The following is a 19,252-nucleotide window of genomic DNA, read 5'->3' as shown; positions in this document are numbered from 1 at the left end:
CCTTTCCACACTTGCTGCATTTCATGATTCTCTTGTTGCTTATTGGAATCTGCCATTGCATCAAATTTAATGAAACAAAAATACTAGTAGTATATGTGATATCATCAGTCAGACCATCAGCAGTGGGGCGCCCTAAGGCGCGCCTTATGGCGCGCCACGTCAGCATTTTTATCCTCCTCCTTCTCCACCTGCAGTGGGGCGCCCTAAGGCGCGCCCTATGACGCGCCACATCATCATTTTGTTGTTTTGTTTAATTAATTTAACTGTTTTCAAATAACACGTAACGAGTAAAAAAAAACGACTAAATAACAAGCGGCAAAGTTTTAATAAAAAAAAATTACACCATTCAACTAAAAAAAGAAAAAAACTAAGTCGGGCCAATTCCCAACTTCCTACGCAACTCATCGAGTAATGCACGGAAATACTCGGCTTGTTCGGGGTCGGTGCACTTCTTGAGGGCCTTGTGCGTCTGCAACATCGTCCTTGCCATCGACGCTGTAGCTAACGACGCAAACGCGGTGGACGTCTGCGTCGGGAGCTCATCCGGGTCCGGATCAGGGGTTGCAGCGGTCGACGATGACGTCGCGGTCGCCTTCCCCTTGGCCTTCGCAGCCTTGATGCCAGGAGGACGCCGGGAGGACACCGGTGTGCCGGAACTCCCTTCATCCACGTACGTCCGGTTGAGGTCAACCGGGTTAGTGCCGCTGCCGCTGCTCGTGTAGTCACCAGCTTCGGTGACCTTCGTCCTCTTCGGCGCACCAGTGTGCAGAATTCCACCTTGGAACTTCTGCTTCTCCCTCAAGAGCGCCCAGATGGCCTCGTGCTTGAACTCGCCGAACATCGACCGGTACGACACCATCGCTTTAGAGCGCACGTCGTGCACGCTCTCGCGCGCTCCCCTGTGATCGAGCGCACTTCTCGAACTCCGCCGAGTACAAGTTCACTTGCTTCTTGATTTGATCCTAGTGCTTGCGAAGTTGCTCACGCTTGCGCTTGTACGCGGTCGGCGGCTTGACCGAATTGTAGAGGTCCGCGATGCGCTCCCAGTACGCGGTCTGTCTCTGGTTGTTGGCGAATATCGGATCTTCCGATATATCTACCCAACACCGAGCCAAAGTGAGAGTTTCGTCGCCCGTGTAGTTCGTACGGCCGGGGGCGTACTCATCGCAGTCACCGGGAGGCGGCAACTTCTGCGCCCGCTGCCGGTTCCGCTTCGCCTTCCCCTTGGCCGGCACCGGTCGCTGCGGTGGCGGGATCGGCCGATGCGGTTGGGCGGTGCGGCGACGGCTCCATATCAGACAACCCATACGATTCCGTACTGAAATCGGGATCGTAATGGGTGTTGTCACCGAACGAACGATAATCACCGGGTTCTGTACCCGGCCAATGCGCCTCTCCGCTAAACGTAGGGCTATTGGGGCTTGAATCCATTTCGTAGTAATTATGTAAATGTAAGTTTCGAAGATGAAATCGTGTGAAATGAAATGTTACAAATGAACGCTATTTATAAAAAAATGAAACCGCGTGCCATCGTCCGCGGCCTTCACAATGGGGCGGACGATGGCCATCGTCCGCGACCATCGTCCGCGACGTCCGCAATGGAGTGGACGATAGCGCGGACGATGGTCATCGTCCGCGGTTTAAGTCGCGCCCGAAGCATAGGCCGCGACTATCGTCCGCGGCCTTTGCCACACACCCACAGTGGGGGCGGACGATGAATGGCGTGGACGATGCGTGCCATCGTCCGCCCATTGCTTATTGGAATCTGCCATTGCATCAAATTTAATGAAACAAAAATACTAGTAGTATATATGATATCATCAGTCATATATCTATATAGTAACAAAATTGAGAGTGCACTTACTTGACAAGGAAGACGACATCTTTTCTTGGACTCTTGGTCCATTTGCACTGTAGAGTAATCCATTGTGGTGACATTGTTGTTAGGCAGAGGAGCTTGATGAGAGAGATCAGTGGAAAATGGGAAATGATCAAAGCCACTAAATGAAGACATTGATGAATGCATCAATGAGTTAGTAGAGCCGTCGTCGTTTGGGAGAGAGCAGTTGCCTAGTAACTGTGCCATGAACTCAGCCTCCTCATCCGAACTCATTGTTACACCCCACTCTCCTTGAGGAATTTCTTCAAACTCTTCCATATTCTACAATGAATATATATATATATATATATATATATATATATATATATATATATATATAGGGATGTATTCATTTCCTTTTCCTATATTTCCTCCTTTTTCCTTCTTAATATCAGCCATTAGATTAGAGAAATGGACGGTCAAGATCAACATTGGGTAATTAATCCCGTGTTGCATTATTTGTCCTATTTTGTGCATTATGAGGGTACAATAGTAATCTAATAATGGCTGGAAACCGCTACGAATAATGCTCCACATGGTCACGAGTAATGCATATAATTGCCTATATAATGCACAATATGTGAACTGCAATGCATACGAACAAGATGTGCTGTGTTATGATATTTGACACACGTTTCTTGTTTCCCCTAAGGGTTTAATAAGCTTAGGGGCTAGGGTATAGTACATAGACATGTATGTAATCTTCACATGGTAACGAGTAATGGATATAATTGACTATATAATGCACAATTTGTGAACTGCAATGCATACGAACAAGATGTGCTGTGTTATGATGTTTGACACACGTTTCTTGTTTCCCCTAAGGGTTTAATAAGCTTAGGGGCTAGGGTATAGTACGTACGCATTAATAACAAATTATAAAACGATACGAATAATTCACCAAATTGTCACGAGTGATGGATGTTATTAACTATATAATGCACAATATGTGAACTGCAATGCATACGAATAAGATGTACCATGTTATGATGTTTGACACACGTTTCTTGTTTCCCCTAAGGGTTTAATAAGCTTAGGGGCTAGGGTATAGTACGTAGACATTACTAAATGCACGTATGTAATCTTCAATCCGTTGATTAACCCATATACACAATACCTCTAATAATGCATAATATACTGAGATAATGACAATTAACAGCTACATAATGCACTACCTAAACCAAATAATGCACATACGTATATTCCAATAACAACAATTTGTTAGTAATGTCCATGTTAGGGCTGGCAAATCGTGCGGATTGGGTCGTTATCAGGTCAACCTGATAATGACCCAACCCAATAAGGCTTAACCTGAACCCGACATGTTAAGGAAACTGTAAATCCGAACACGAACCCGACTTGCTACCTTCAAATCCGAACACGACCCGCATCCGACACGAACCCGTTATCGACACGATATAATATGGGTTGACACGACACGATAACAACCCGAACCTGATATTACATGATTAAAACCTAATATTACACGATTAAACCTTAATTTTTAACCTAATTTACACAATTAAAGTTCATTTTATACTATTTAAACCTAATTTATAAGAAATTAAAAAATTAAATTAATATATAATGTTTTTAAATAATAATAAAAATAATAATATTATTTCTTAATGGGTTATCCGTATCCGACCCGCATCCGACCCGAACCCAATCCGAAATTATCGCGTTCTTAATGGGTCAACCCGATAAGGACACGGATCCAATAAGACTTGACCCAAACCCAATAATTTCGTGCGGATTCGTGTCAGATTATCGTGTCGTGTCGAAAATTGACAGCCCTAGTCTATGTACTATACCCTAGCCCCTAAGCTTATTAAACCCTAAGGGGAAACAAGAAACGTGTGTCAAACATCATAACATGGTACATCTTATTCGTATGCATTGCAGTTCACATATTGTGCATTATATAGTTAATAACATCCATTACTCGTGACAATTTGGTGAATTATTCGTATCGTTTTATAATTTGTTATTAATGTGTACGTACTATACCCTAGCCCCTAAGTTTATTAAACCCTTAGGGGAAACAAGAAACGTGTGTCAAACATCATAACACAGCACATCTTGTTCGTATGCATTGCAGTTCACAAATTGTGCATTATATAGTCAATTATATCCATTACTCGTTACCATGTGAAGATTACATACGTGTCTACGTACTATACCCTAGCCCCTAAGCTTATTAAACCCTTAGGGGAAACAAGAAACGTGTGTCCAAACATCATAACATGGTACATCTTATTCGTATGCATTGCAGTTCACATATTGTGCATTATATAGTCAATTATATGCATTACTCGTGACCATGTGGTGCATTATTCGCATATACCAAAATGTGGCAGTTACTTTTCCGTCAAATGTCAATAATAACCCTGTAATGCATACAACCACCTTCTATAATGCAACACGGAACCAGTTTTATAGAATCAATCTGATCCGTTGATGCCTTAGATCTAACGCGTAATATTAAGAAGGAAAAATGATCTAAGATGTGAAAAGGAGAATAACGATCCCCTATATATATATATATATATATATATATATATATATATATATATATATATATAGAGTAGTGATCTATGGCAAACACCCCTTAACCAAATAACTAGAGAACAAATCATAGCCACAAGATCAAGAAAATCAAGGGCTAGTATTAAAATATGTAATTTTCAAATTTAAGGAGAAATTAGTTCCCTCAATCACAAATTTACTTCACACTAACAAGGCGGGGGTATAATAGTCATTGCATAGCCAAAATTAGATTTCACCGGGAAATTGAATTCATTTGAAAAAGAACCGCAATTACTCTTCTCTCTTCTCCTCTTCTCTGTTCTGGAAATTCACCAGAAATTAAGCTCTGTTGCTTGATTGAAACGAAATTTCTTTAGGAATTCATGAAATTGATGCGAAATAGCTCGCTCGAGCTGAAGGTATTTATGAAATTGGTGCGGAATTGCTGCAGGTGACGGTAGAGGAGGAAAACACGCTGGTGATAAAGAGCAACGGGAAGAGGAAGAGAGAGGAAGGGGAGGAGGAAGGTTGCGTGTGTGTGTAAAATATGATGCACACTTGCGCTGCTTAGCTTATTCCCTATTGTGATAAATGATCAATCTCAGAAGAGTCATGTGTTTTTTAAGGTCAATCAGAATAAGCATGAATTTGTCTGCCCCATGATAAAAACAAGTGAAACCTTGTATCAGCCTATTGGTGATTACATGTTAATAGTGATGTGTTTTGTAAACAACAGTGAAGTAAATTCATGTTAAGAGTTATGTGTTTTGTAAACAAGAGTGAAGTAAAATCATGCTAAGAGTGATGTGTTTTGTAAACAAGAGTGAAGTAAAATCATGCTAAAATTGATGTGTTTTGTAAACAAGAGTGAAGTAAAATCATGTTAAGAGTGATGTGTTTTGTAAACAAGAGTGAAGTAAAATCATGGTAAGAGTGATGTGTTTTGTAAATAAGAGTGAAGTAAAATCGGAATAAGAGTGATGTGTTTTGTAAACAAGAGTGAAGTAAAATCAGAATAAGAGTGATGTGTTTGGTAAACAAGAGTGAAGTAAAATCGGAATAAGAGTGATGTGTTTGGTAAACAAGAGTGAAGTAAAATCGGAATAAGAGTGATGTGTTTTGTAAACAAGAGTGAAGTAAAATCAGAATAAGAGTGATGTATTTTGTAAACAAGAGTGAAGTAAAATCGGAATAAGAGTGATGTGTTTTGTAAACAAGAGTGAAGTAAAATCACAATAAGAGTGACGTGTTTTGTAAACAAGAGTGAAGTAAATTAACAATAAGAGTGATGTGTTTTGTAAACAAGAGTGAAGTAAAATCGGAATAAGAGTGATGTGTTTTGTAAACAAGAGTGAAGTAAAATCAGAATACGAGTGATGTATTTTGTAAACAAGAGTGAAGTGTTTTCTGAACAAGAGTGAAGTGTTTTGTGAACAAGAGTGAAGTAAAATCAGAATAAGAGTGATGTGTTTTGTGAACAAGAGTGAAGTAAAATCAGAATAAGAGTGATGTGTTTTGTGAACAAGAGTGAAGTGTTTTCTGAACAAGAGTGAAGTGTTTTGTGAACAAGAGTGAAGTAAAATCAGAATAAGAGTGATGTGTTTTGTGAACAAGAGTGAAGTAAAATCAGAATAAGAGTGATGTGTTTTGTGAACAAGAGTGAAGTGTTTTCTGAACAAGAGTGAAGTGTTTTGTAAACAAGAGTGATGTATTTTGTTAACAACAGTAAAGTATAAGTAAAATTAAAATTTCACATAATCCACCTTTTCCAAATTAATTGCCTCAATTTTCAATTTCGGATCTCATTATTTATTTTCCCAAAATGATTTTTTTCGAAATAGATTTAAGTTTGAGAAGAGTTATAATCACTTTAGATTATTTAAAGGTAATTAATCCACATTTATAAAAAAAAAAGTAATTAATATAAAATGTACTCATCAAACAATTTCATTTGTAAAGAAATTAAATTTACATTTTTGATGAATTAAATAGGAGGGAGAAATCCTCTAAATCCGAGCATTCATCGAGTTCTCCATCGACAAATCAAGAGGTTATGGTTTCAAGTTCAGTGACTCGATCTCAAATAGGAGTCCACCGCTCCACAACAATAGCCTATTCTCACATCCATGTCTCCTTCCAAGAACACCAATCCACTTCCTTCTGATATTTTTTTAAAATCAGAAATTCATCTCCATACTCCACATCATTCTTTCTCCCAGTTGCACCACTTCTCTGAAATTTTCTTTCACTAAGCACAACATCATCACAAATCCAATTCACCCAAAATTTGGAATTCTCGGCGACCACCAGTCCTATACCCAATTTTCGATCGCTACCACCACAGGCAACGCCACCACCACCAGCGACGAAACCATCGCCACCATGAAATAAACCGTCCTCACTCATCTTCATACCTTCTCCCACCACCAACCGCCCTTCGCCATCATCTCTGCCGCAGTAAATCAACTTCGACACCGGAAAAAATCAATCACAAATAATTTCAAGTACTACAAAACAATCGAAATCTGGATCGACGAGGAAGCAGAACTCCACAGCAATACGAAGAAATCGACGGCGTCGCAATCGCCATCCCCGACGGCAGCACCGAGAACATAATATAGTCCTCCTTCTCCTCTCCCGTGAAGTTGAAGTTGAAGTTGAACACATTATTTCCTAAAATATCCCTATGCAATTTCTATTAACTAAAAATGTTTACTTATTTTAGTTATTGGATTAAGATAATGTGTGGCTGAGATTTGTTCTCTAGTTATACACTTAAAATTAGTTATACATTGATCACTATCCTATATATATATATATATATATATATATATATATATATATATATATATATGGGGTGCGTTATTCTCCTTTTCACCTCTTAGATCCTTTTTCCTTCTTAATATTACGCGTTAGATCTAAGGCATCAACGGATCAAATTGATTCTATAAATCTGGTTCCGTGTTGCATTATAGAAGGGGGTTGTATGCATTACAGGGTTATTATTGACATTTGACGGAAAAGGAACTGCCACATTTTGGTATCTGCGAATAATGCACCACATGGTAACGAGTAATGCATATAATTGACTATATAATGCACAATATGTGAACTACAATGTTTCGTTGTTTGGCACACGGTCCTTATTTCTCCTAAGGGTTGAATAAGTTTAGGGGCTAGGGTTTAGTACGTACACATTAATAATGAATTGTAAACCGCCACGAATACTGCACCACATGGTAACGAGTAATGGATATAATTGACTATATAATGCACAATTTGTGAACTGCAATGCATACGAACAAGATGTGCTGTGTTATGATGTTTGACACACGTTTCTTGTTTCCCCTAAGGGTTTAATAAGCTTAGGGGCTAGGGTATAGTACGTACGCATTAATAATAAATTATAAAACGATACGAATAATTCACCAAATTGTCACGAGTAATGGATGTTATTAACTATATAATGCACAATATGTGAACTGCAATGCATACGAATAAGATGTACCATGTTATGATGTTTGACACACGTTTCTTGTTTCTCCTAAGGGTTTAATAAGCTTAGGGGCTAGGGTATAGTACGTAGACATTACTAACAAGTTGTTGTTATTGGAATATACGTATGTGCATTATTTGGTTTAGGTAGTGCATTATGTAGCTGTTAATTGTCATTATCTAAGTATATTATGCATTATTAGAGGTATTGTGTATATGGGTTAATCAACGCAGTGAAGATTACATACGTGCATTTAGTAATGTCTACGTACTATACCCTAGCCCCTAAGCTTATTAAACCCTTAGGGGAAACAAGAAACGTGTGTCAAACATCATAACATGGTACATCTTATTCGTATGCATTGCAGTTAACATATTGTGCATTATATAGTTAATAACATCCATTACTCGTGACAATTTGGTGAATTATTCGTATCGTTTTATAATTTGTTATTAATGCGTACGTACTATACCCTAGCCCCTAAGCTTATTAAACCCTTAGGGGAAATAAGAAACGTGTGTCAAACTTCATAACACAACACATCTTGTTCGTATGCATTGCAGTTCACAAATTGTGCATTATATAGTCAATTATATCCATTACTCGTTACCATGTGAAGATTACATACGGGTCTACGTACTATACCCTAGCCCCTATGCTTATTAAACCCTTAGGGGAAACAAGAAACGTGTGTCAAACATCATAACATGGTACATCTTATTCGTATGCATTGCAGTTAACATATTGTGCATTATATAGTTAATAACATCCATTATTCGTGACAATTTGGTGAATTATTCATATCGTTTTATAATTTGTTATTAATGCGTACGTACTATACCCTAGCCCCTAAGCTTATTAAACCCTTAGGGGAAACAAGAAACGTGTGTCAAACATCATAACACAGCACATCTTGTTCGTATGCATTGCAGTTCACAAATTGTGCATTATATAGTCAATTATATGCATTACGCGTTACCATGTGGTGCATTATTCGTAGCGGTTTACAATTCATTATTAATATTCCAGCCATTATTAGATTACTATTGTACCCTCATAATGCACAAAATAGAACCAATAATGCAATACGGGATTAATTACCCAATGTTGATGTTGACCGTCCATTTCTCTAATCTAATGACTGATATTAAGAAGGAAATATGAGAAAATATAGGAAAAGGAAATGAATACATCCCATATATATATATATATATATATATATATATATCAAAACTCGACGACCTATTTATACTCCTCGCTACCCAATTATTGGTAAGGTATATATGTGGCATACAAGTAGTTTATAAGAAGAAGAAAAATGAATTGAAGAAATAAATACATGTGCCAACTCAGAGGATTGATTCAAGCAATAATAAAGAGAACTATGCAACCTTATTATACATTGGGTGATGCAGTCTTATTCAATTAAATGAATAACTAAGATGGGTAACAGTTGCAGTAAATGGTGAGAATTGGCACAAGAACTAAATATTAGGTACTTGGTTTTAGTAGCACTAAATAGCAATACTTAGCATAATTAATAATGAAAATCAGGTTGAGCTGAGGAACCAATTTTCTTCCATATCTGCAATGACTAGTGGAGGGAGGGGGCTGTTATTTTTAACCAATGCTGTCAACTATTTAAAGTTTAATCAAACAAAAGAATCACAGCTTATTGAGCAAAGTATTCAAAACATGCAATTTTTACGTTGCACGCATGGGTGGAAATTGTAATTATAGACGCATTTGCATAAAAACAATTATTAAATTATAACTTAATGTCAAATTTTGGTTAAATTTTTTATTTATCAAAGAAAAAAAATAGAAGTAGAATACAATTTTATATATCAAGTACTCCTATTCAAAGAATTTGGAATTAAATTAAATTATTATAACTTCGAATTCAATTTCATAAAATTGCGAATATAACATTCAATTCCATTACACTCTTAACACATCAGGATATTTGAGTTCATGTTTTTCTTAAGTTTGTTAATACAGCATCATATTTTACACACATACACAATTCAATAAACTAAAGTCAAAGATGATAATTGACACAATATATTTTATAAACTGTTTTAACCAAGTCTAATTGCCGCGTTGCCATGACTCTGACCTAATTAAATATCCCTACTTATAATATTTGTTATATAGATTTCATATTGATTGGTCGAATATTCCAAATAAGCTTCCTTTTTGTTTTAAATATGTTATACGTAATTAATGAATGGTATCATGATGTTGTCATCCGGTAGATACTAGTATATTTTATAAGTTGTTAAAACCTGATTGCCTTGGTAAACCAATAAACCATATTAATGTTATGAGTCTTCGTTTAGGAGTTACAATAGTTGCATAATTGTATTTCATTCACATTTGTATAATATTAGTGTATATGAATATATAACATATATTTGCTAGTTTATTTTTGGTTTTTGTATTTGTCTCTATGCTATTTCAACCACTAGGGCATGACAAAAACAGAACTGCAGAAACAGAGGGAAATGAAATACTATTATTTTTATTAATTTAAAAATGGTTGACATTTACAATTCAAATACTAAAATTATTTTGACAAAACCAAGCCGTCCACACGATTTGTGATTCTAGCAAATAGGACACAATTTATTTAATCCATTAATTAATTCCATTTCCAATCTGAGTTTTTCAATTTTGTAATGATGTGATCTATCTGGTTAGTCGACTCTTTTATCATATGTTCATAATAATTAAATTTCAAATGATATGAGATGAAATGTTAATTAAATATACTTGAATCATGCAATCTGGAGACATATTGCAAAACTTGATGATGGACATTAAATGGTAGTACTAGTATTTTTTTTATCATATGGCAAATAAAAGTCAAACAATTTAAAACCAAAGAAATGACGGAATCAATGATCCCACACCTCCTAAACTGATTGCAAATATTAGGAAATAGTATTATACTTATTTATGTAAAATGGTGTTAAAATAATTAGTAAAACGTATCAAATTAATTGTGTTGCTAAATAAGACCTACGAATCGTTGATGATCCGTTGATAAAATGATTCATCTCCAATCAATAGTTTGGTCAGAGCTCAACTTAGGACATTTAATCTTGATAACTTTTTTTTTTTATCTTTGACATCTATAAATGTCAATGTTGACAATCCTTTTTCTCTATTATAGATAAATTTTATAAAGAAAATAAACTTTTGCCCTTTTTTAAAGTGGCACAGTGAAAGTTCAATTAGGATGTCCAATATATATAAGTTTCATTCTTTATTCATTTCTATAAAATAGGTTATACTTACATAACAATCATGATTTGATTGGTATAAATTATTGTACTAATTTTCATATGGTAAAAACAAATACTCCCCATGTCCCATTAGAAGTGAAACGTTTTCCTTTTTGGTCTGTCCCATTAAAAATGAAATGTTTCTAAAAATGAAAACAATACTCTCTCTACTTTTTCATCTCTCTTACTTTACTCTCTCTCTTCATTAACTCACAAAATAAAACTACATAAAATCCCGTGCCAAAAAACAAATGTTGCATATTTAATGGGACGGATGGAGTATAGTGTAACTGAGGTATGAGAGTAGAAAAGTAGTAAAAGGTGGAGTCACAGTAGTACTTGCTTGTTCTGCTTCCCTCTTTCCTCGCTTTTTTAAATATAATTTATTCCTATGTCTCCACCACTAAGGCATGAAACATAATGACTACATAAACAGAAATGAATATATATACTGTTTTTATTAATTTTAAAATAGTTGACATTCGCAATTTCAAATACTAAAATAGTTTGGACAAAAACCAAATTGACTTTGCATTCACGGGTATTCGGACAAAAACAAAAATAATGATAGTTTGAGATAAATTTTGCTACCTACAAACATTATTATCTCTTTTTGATCTATATCCTTTTGAAATAATAAGAAAATTTAAGTAAATAATAGCATAGCTTAATTTCTGCCTTTTCCATTTTCATAGCTTTTGTTATAAACTTACAATCTCTTCCCTCTCATGCTAGATGAATTTCTTTAATTTCGCATTTTGAAACTTTAAAACGATCTTGCAATTTAACATTTTGAAACATTAAAAAAAACCAATTTCGTTTTGGTAGTATCTATATGAGATAGACAAAAAATGGCATAACATAAAGCAATTTAAAGTTCAAACAATAAACTAATTACAAACCAACGGAACGAGAAATATATAGAACTCGGAACTTGAAAGTGGACAATAAACGTGAAAGTGCCAAAAGTGAACAAAAAATGGAGGACGGAAAGAGTAATTATTTTGTTGGGCTATTCAAATGCTAAAGTATCTATTGAATGTGAATCTAACATAGTGAAAAGCCCAGCCCACATGTCCTCCCTTTATTTACGGGCTTTACAGTACTACCAAAAAAAAAATTTATTCTGCAAATGTTCACATACATAAAATAATAATCATTTTATACACAAATTTTTGTTTGTAACTTTTTGAAAACAAATAGTGAGAAAGATTCGGTATATAGAAATGTGGTTAATTTTAAAAAAATGAAAAATAAAAAAAGGAGATTATTTTCAGACATGGAAAAAATATTACTATTTCCATTTTAAGTAAGAATTAAGTATTAATTAAAAAATTATAGTTAATTAAATGTTGTCATGTCTTCTTATTACATTTAAAATACTAATTTAATTACACTAATAACTCAATCCTTAATCTACAATCTAAAAAGAAAAGTGAAAGTAACAAGGAATGGAAAGAGTATAATATAGAGAAAAGTGTCACTATAATCATGCAATTTGGTCAAAATATAATTCGATTAGCCTACAATTTGAGTGGACTTCTACCAAAACCTGATGAACTATAACTAGACACCTAGTTAATCTTTTTGCACTTAATTAAACTACTGTATTAATTTAACAACAGAATGTTCATTTTGGGGTACATGACTACATGCTAATATGCGGGAACCAAAAATATATGATAAAGTATAATCACCCAAATTGTACTAATATACAAGAAGCCATAACTATTAAATGTGATGTATAATGATGAAAATGAAGTTTTTGAAATAAAAATCAATCTTCTTTGTTTTCTTTGGAGGCATCCATTAATCTTCTTTGTTGCTCAAACCTTTTCAAGACTCCATCCATGGCAATGTCGAAAGCATTTTCAATTTCACCAAGATTGGCATTGGACTTAGAATACAACAATTTTGGAAAAAACTCAATGATTCTCTCTCTCATCCTCTTCACCTCCTCTTTGCTATATTTCTCTAGTGTTCGTTTGATAATGGACGTATCATTTTTCACAATATTATGATCAATAAATATTGAATACTCGGAAGCATTTTTAGGCAAGTGCCACTCATATTGATACTCAAAGCTCCCCCTCCAAAAATAAACCGGGATCGAACCGGCCAACATGCAATCATCTCCGGGTCAACCCGTCTCCTTTTGGTTGTAAGCAAAAGTCCGACCCGAGAAACGCCTCGAGGATAGCCGGAGCTCCATCCGAGCATGGCGTCTTCCAGCAATCCACGACGCGGCACGACGCCGTTTCATTCTTACAATATTCCATGAGGACGGAGCGGAAGTCGTTCCGGATCCTTTTCCTGGCCCCGATCCAGGCCTGCCATTGGCGGATGTCGGATCCGGATCTCGGGTGGAAGGCGGTCGGGTAGGGCACGCTGACCTCGAGGCCGTCCCAGCGGAATCTCTCGACGGTGAGGCGGAGGACGTTCTTCATCAGCGGCATGTAGAGGAGGCTCGAGCCCCACTCGGCGTCGTCGTCGGTGAGGCGCCGGAAAGCCCACGTCAGCCGCCCGAGCATCAGGAAATGATCCGACCCGTTTGATTTTTGCCAAGCGGGTTGGGTTTTGACCCAATTGAGCATGGCGTCGGCGTGGCGGTCGCGGTCCTTGGCGGTGGAGTTGGAGAAGAGGTAGTTCCGGACGGCGAGGCCGGCGTAGAAGGCGGCGGCTCGGGCGGGGTCGGGGGTGGTGCATTGGTAATTTTTGATGCGGTCGTGGTAGATGACTTCGGCGGCGTACATGTCGGTCCAGTGCCAGGCGGCGGAGAGGTTGAGAGGGACGGCGGCGGGGGGCCGAGGCCGGCGTAGGAGACGTCGTGGAAGTTGTGGAGGAGGTCTTTGTTGAGGAATGGGGGGAGATCGTAGATGTAGATCCGGCTGTGTTTGCAGGCGGATTCCGAGTGGAGAAAGAGAGGGTGTAAGGAGCCGTTGAGGAAGAGGATGATGAGGAGCTGGAGGAGGATCATGAGGGCGAGCCATGCACAGTGGTGGAGGGAGAAATTGGATTTCTTCCAAGGGGGCAACATGGAGTGTGGCGGCGGCGGAGGGGCGGTGGTTTTGAAAGTTCCGCTAGTTTCATAGTATATGATTTTTAAATTGTGATGGAAATGATGAAGTATTTATATGAAAAGATGCGGAGCCATTTAATCGCAAATTCATTACTTGGTTAAAAGATATTGAGTTCGGATATTAATACGGAAGTGACATATATTAAATCATGCAATTCATGATAAATTGATAACCTAACCAAGTCTTAAAAGATATTCGAAATTTGTGGACACTTTAGTTTATAAACAGTATGTAAGGCTTAAAGTTTTAATCACATCATTCCTTCTATCCAAAATAAAGTAAAATAAAACACTCAAAATTGATGAGGCCGAAGACTGCCCTCGTATGTTGAATTTTGTCAACACTTTAATTTGTAGAAGCTACACGAAAAATATTGTTAATTGTACATTGTTTTTTGTAAATAATATTTGAGATGTTAAATATGAAGTAGATTGTGTGGCAAACTCGAGGGGCGAATGAAGTATCAAGAATAATCTTTCCGGCAAATAAGATACCTTCTGATACGGATCATACCATTAACATGTTTAATTGTAATTAGTATACATAAAGCTTGATTTTACCACAGATGACAAAGCCCTGATTTTGACCTTGATTGTAATTGTGTTTAATTTTTAGTTGATTTTGATACCTTAACAATATTTTCCATAATCAATGTTTATATTCGCCTTAATTAAGTTTTCATATCTGGAATTTTCCTGACTTATTTTGGTATTTTGGCTCCATTTAGTATATTTTTTTCTCTCTTTATAATCTATCTATACTTATGTAAAAGGCAACTTTTAGGAGTAATAATGTAAATGCCGACTTTTTGGAGGCATAATCAAGTCTTCTAATTAGATCTGAAGGAGTTGACGGTGCACGATTTTCGTTCATAGAAGAATGTGGAGCCTTTCCATGGGTGATCTCTTGAGTTGCGTGGATTGTGATATGAGATGGAGGATTGTTCTTAAACGGTTTTTAATTGAAACATGGGTGCTTAATTGGTATTAAGTGCGATCCAGACTTTGAGTTTGAGTATTCGATCTATGCTTTTATTGAAACATGTCACAAGTAGTTCTTATCACTTAGATTTTCCCTACAATTTTCTGTCAATTTATGCTTTTATTTTTTATTATTTAGTTTATTTACTACTCTGATGATATTTTATACTCTAAAAAAACTCAGATTAGTGAGGGAATTAGTGATGGCATGCTATCCCTTCACTAATTAGTGGTGGAAACATGTTTGTCATGAATTAGTGACATACCATTCCGTCACTAATACGAACTTACAAATGCAGCCCTAAGTATTCTGTCGGTGCGGTTGTTAGTAATTTAGACGGAAAAATCAGTCATATATAATTTTTTAGTGACAAGCCTTTTAGTTACGGATCTATGCGACATTAATAAGTCACTAGCCCTATTTACGGATAAATGGCGAGTTTTTTGTAGTGATATAAATAGGAATATTTCTAAATTTATTAATTATTGGTTTGCCGCAATATGTCCTTTGATTTATATTAGAATATAAAATACGCAATTTATATGATAAACATATTGGATAATGTTGGCAATTGAAACTAAAATAATATATTACAACTATCCCATATCGGTGTTCACATAGATTTAAAATCACTATATAATTCTAATGAGCCACTCCTCCTATTACCAATTGATTTTAGGATGGAACCCATAAATTTCTATCGTATACATATAATTCCTATTCTATTGCATTTACAAATGAATGTCGTAGTTAGGTTTTGTATTTGTACAAAATGGAATTGACTAAGATCATTTGTTAGCCAATAGTTTCATTCATTTGCTTATTGGTCCGATTTTTATAAATTTATCAAGACTTATTCTTCTCCATTTATGAATTTTGTTTAGAAGTAGAAAATTTAGATGTTAATATATCATCTCATGTAACAAGATCGATTCGTTGGCCATTGAAAAAAATAATTTGGTGAGAGAGAAAAGCTGACTTATTATAGAAAGCCCAGCGATTAATCCTTCAGTGGGCTTTGGTTTGTTGCATCCTCGTTCTTCTCATTAAACAGAATTGTTCATAGTATAGTTTTATGAGTATCAGTATACAGTGATTCATGCATATGCTGATCATGATTTATATTCATCATTTTGTGCACACAATTATCAATGAAACAGAAATCATATTTAATTACGATATTATTATCTTATATACTACTCCGCTTTAATTTATGAATAAAAATAGATTATTACATATATTTAAATCGTATAGCTCCCAATTTGGATCATTTATAGGATTATTTTGCATAAAATTTGACTTCATCTCAGAATGACTCTGTCGTGATTATGACCTAGTTTTTTATTGTGTTTAAATTTTACTACTTGATACCTTAGCTATATTTGTACTACCACTAATTAATCACGGCGTTCACCTTTTCTATATCTGGAAATTTCGTGACTTGTTTACCTTTTCTAATAAATAATTAAAAAAAAATCTTTCACTTTCGCCTTTTAATAGTCTTTTTATATTTTGGATGTCATTAGTCTATATAGGGGATGTTCGATTTGCAAAATTGTATCTGAGATTAAATTTGTAGTGTGTTTGGTTCATAAGATTTATTCTCACAACTCAATCTTAAATATATAATCATGGGATAATTAGTCATAGCTAACCCCTATAAATAAAATAATCTCATAACTCAATTCTAGGTTATATCTTTTATTGTTTTATCTTGTCAACGGAACACCATAGACAACTGTATCCATATGGACAGGTACAAACACTTTTGACTATATATACACACATATCCCAGGTATTTTAATCAATAAAATATCGAGGCCGAAAATCACGGAATATTCGAAAGACTGATCAGTGAGAATTATCAGTCTGTCTACAAAAATAAGCATTAGATTTAACTAATGACTAAAGATCCAATTTGTAGTCAAATTTGGGCAGCTAATGCTTTAAAATATAGTGGCAACAGCTCACATATTTTATAGTTAAAGACTTTAGAGCATCCGCAACGGTGACGACGGTCATCACCGCCGTCCGCGCCGCTGGCAAGGTGAAGCACCGCCGCCGCTCCAGCGAGCAGCTGACGTGGCGGCACGGGATTGGGCAACGGCATAGCCGTTGCCTTCAATTTTTTTTTATTTAAAATCGGTTTTTAATTAAAAAAACCGATAAAAATAAAAAAAAATTTCACTTCCCAAAAAAATTATAACCGTTTATTACCGTTTTTTACACTTTTTTTTTATTTATTTTTTCGCCCCAAAAATACACACTTTCATCTATAAATACCCCCACTTTCACCCAAAAATTCACATCAAACTATACAATTTTCATCTTCATTCTCCAATATCCATTCTCATCTTCATTCTCCCATATCCATTTTCATCTTCATTCTCTCATACCCTAACAATGTCCGGCCAAGGCGATCGAGCGCAACGAGAGTATGGTGCGCAACTGCATCGGTCGAGCCAACGAAGAAATTGGCAAGTTCAATGGCTATTTCCTCCAGGAGTCGCGGAATGCCGGGAGCGGCCGAAGCGAGGTCGACATCATCACTGCCGAGCTGAGCACCTACCAATCCTTGAACGGTAAGTCGTTCAAGTACCTCAACGTTTGGCAGGAAACGCGGTTCCACCCGAGGTATATGGGAGGCGTAACATCCTCCTCTAGCGGCTCCTCCAAACGGTCAAGGTCGGTATTCTTATCTGACTCCGGCTCCGAAGAAGTGGCTAGCCAACTCGTCAGAGCTAACTTGGGTAGCCCCGACGCAAGGAAGGAAGAAGGCGGCGGCCGACCGCCGGCGCTCCGCGACTCCATCGACCCCCGCCCCCGAACCCGCACCCTATGTTCCACCTCCACCCCTGAACAACTCGTTGTGAGCCCTTTTGGCCCAACTCAATATGGCCGATAGGTCAACTATGACCCCCACGCAACTTCAAACGCACAAGGACATGATATTGGGGTCTCAAAAAACAATTGGGGTTGGTGCCGCCGGATGCGTAGTCTTCCTCGGGTAATATTAGCCAATAATCATGTAATTTTTTATTTTTAGGAGTTTAATTATGTAATTTTTAATTTTTAGGATTTTAATTATGTAATTTTTAATTTTTAGGATTTTAATTATGTCTTTTTTATATTATTTGTAATTTGTAATATTTATTGTGGTTTTTTAATGACTTTTAGTATTATGGAAATGTTTTTGTGTAATTGAATTTTAAATTAATTGTGCTCGTCCTTGCGGAAGAGCATAACTGTGGGTGTTGTGCTCTTGACAGAGAGCAGGCAGAAAAAGTGGGGTCGGGCTCACAACCGTGCCGCTGGCAAGAACACGGTTGTGGATGCTCTTATAGTGGAGAAAAGGCCCACGCATGATCAAATAAAATTTGTATAAATGTTCATTCAGTAATGAATATAATTAGCTCAGCTGATTAACTTAATCGACTCTCGACTCTTACCTAGTACTCCCTCCGTCCCAAGCTACTCGCACTTATTTCCTTTTTGGGCGTCCCAAGTTACTTGCACTCTTTCCATTTTTAGTAAAAAATTTTACCTATAGCCGTCATTTTTTACTTTCCTATACACTCATTCCTTAATCTCCGTGCCGAAAAGGAAAGGAGCGAGTAGCCCGGGACGGAGGGAGTATCAATTTTAAATTGACGCATGCTCAAGCTCAAATATTGAAAATCATACTATAGATACTCCAATTAAAGATTAAATTATTACGATGAAATCACTTTGTTCACTATTAAAGGTACATATCTCAAATTCCAACGACGTTATGCTAATGTTGATAACTTGGTATTACGCTCCTTTTCAATACTATAATTCATCTCTTCATGAGAGCAAAAAGTGGAAGCTTTTTCTACACTTAAATCGATTCTTCAAACGTCAAGCAAGTAAAGAATAAAGAAGAAAGCACTCAAAACAAAAAATATTGGACAAACTAATTAAAGAGAAATGCTCTCTCTCTCTCTCATTCAAAACTATTCTCTTGAAGTAGGAA

The 19,252-nt window shown here is 36.4% G+C and overlaps 1 pseudogene; it reads right to left on the bottom strand.

Moving 5' to 3' along the window:
* Positions 1 to 12,971: 12,971 nt before the first annotated feature.
* On the bottom strand, positions 12,972 to 14,231 carry LOC121809105 (annotated as a pseudogene).
* Positions 14,232 to 19,252: the final 5,021 nt, after the last annotated feature.

The sequence above is a fragment of the Salvia splendens genome, chromosome 6, assembly GCF_004379255.2.
Source record: "Salvia splendens isolate huo1 chromosome 6, SspV2, whole genome shotgun sequence".
Taxonomy (NCBI): Eukaryota; Viridiplantae; Streptophyta; class Magnoliopsida; order Lamiales; family Lamiaceae; genus Salvia; species Salvia splendens.
Note: the sequence above shows the minus strand (reverse complement) of the source record. Positions and strands in the feature narration are given on the sequence as shown.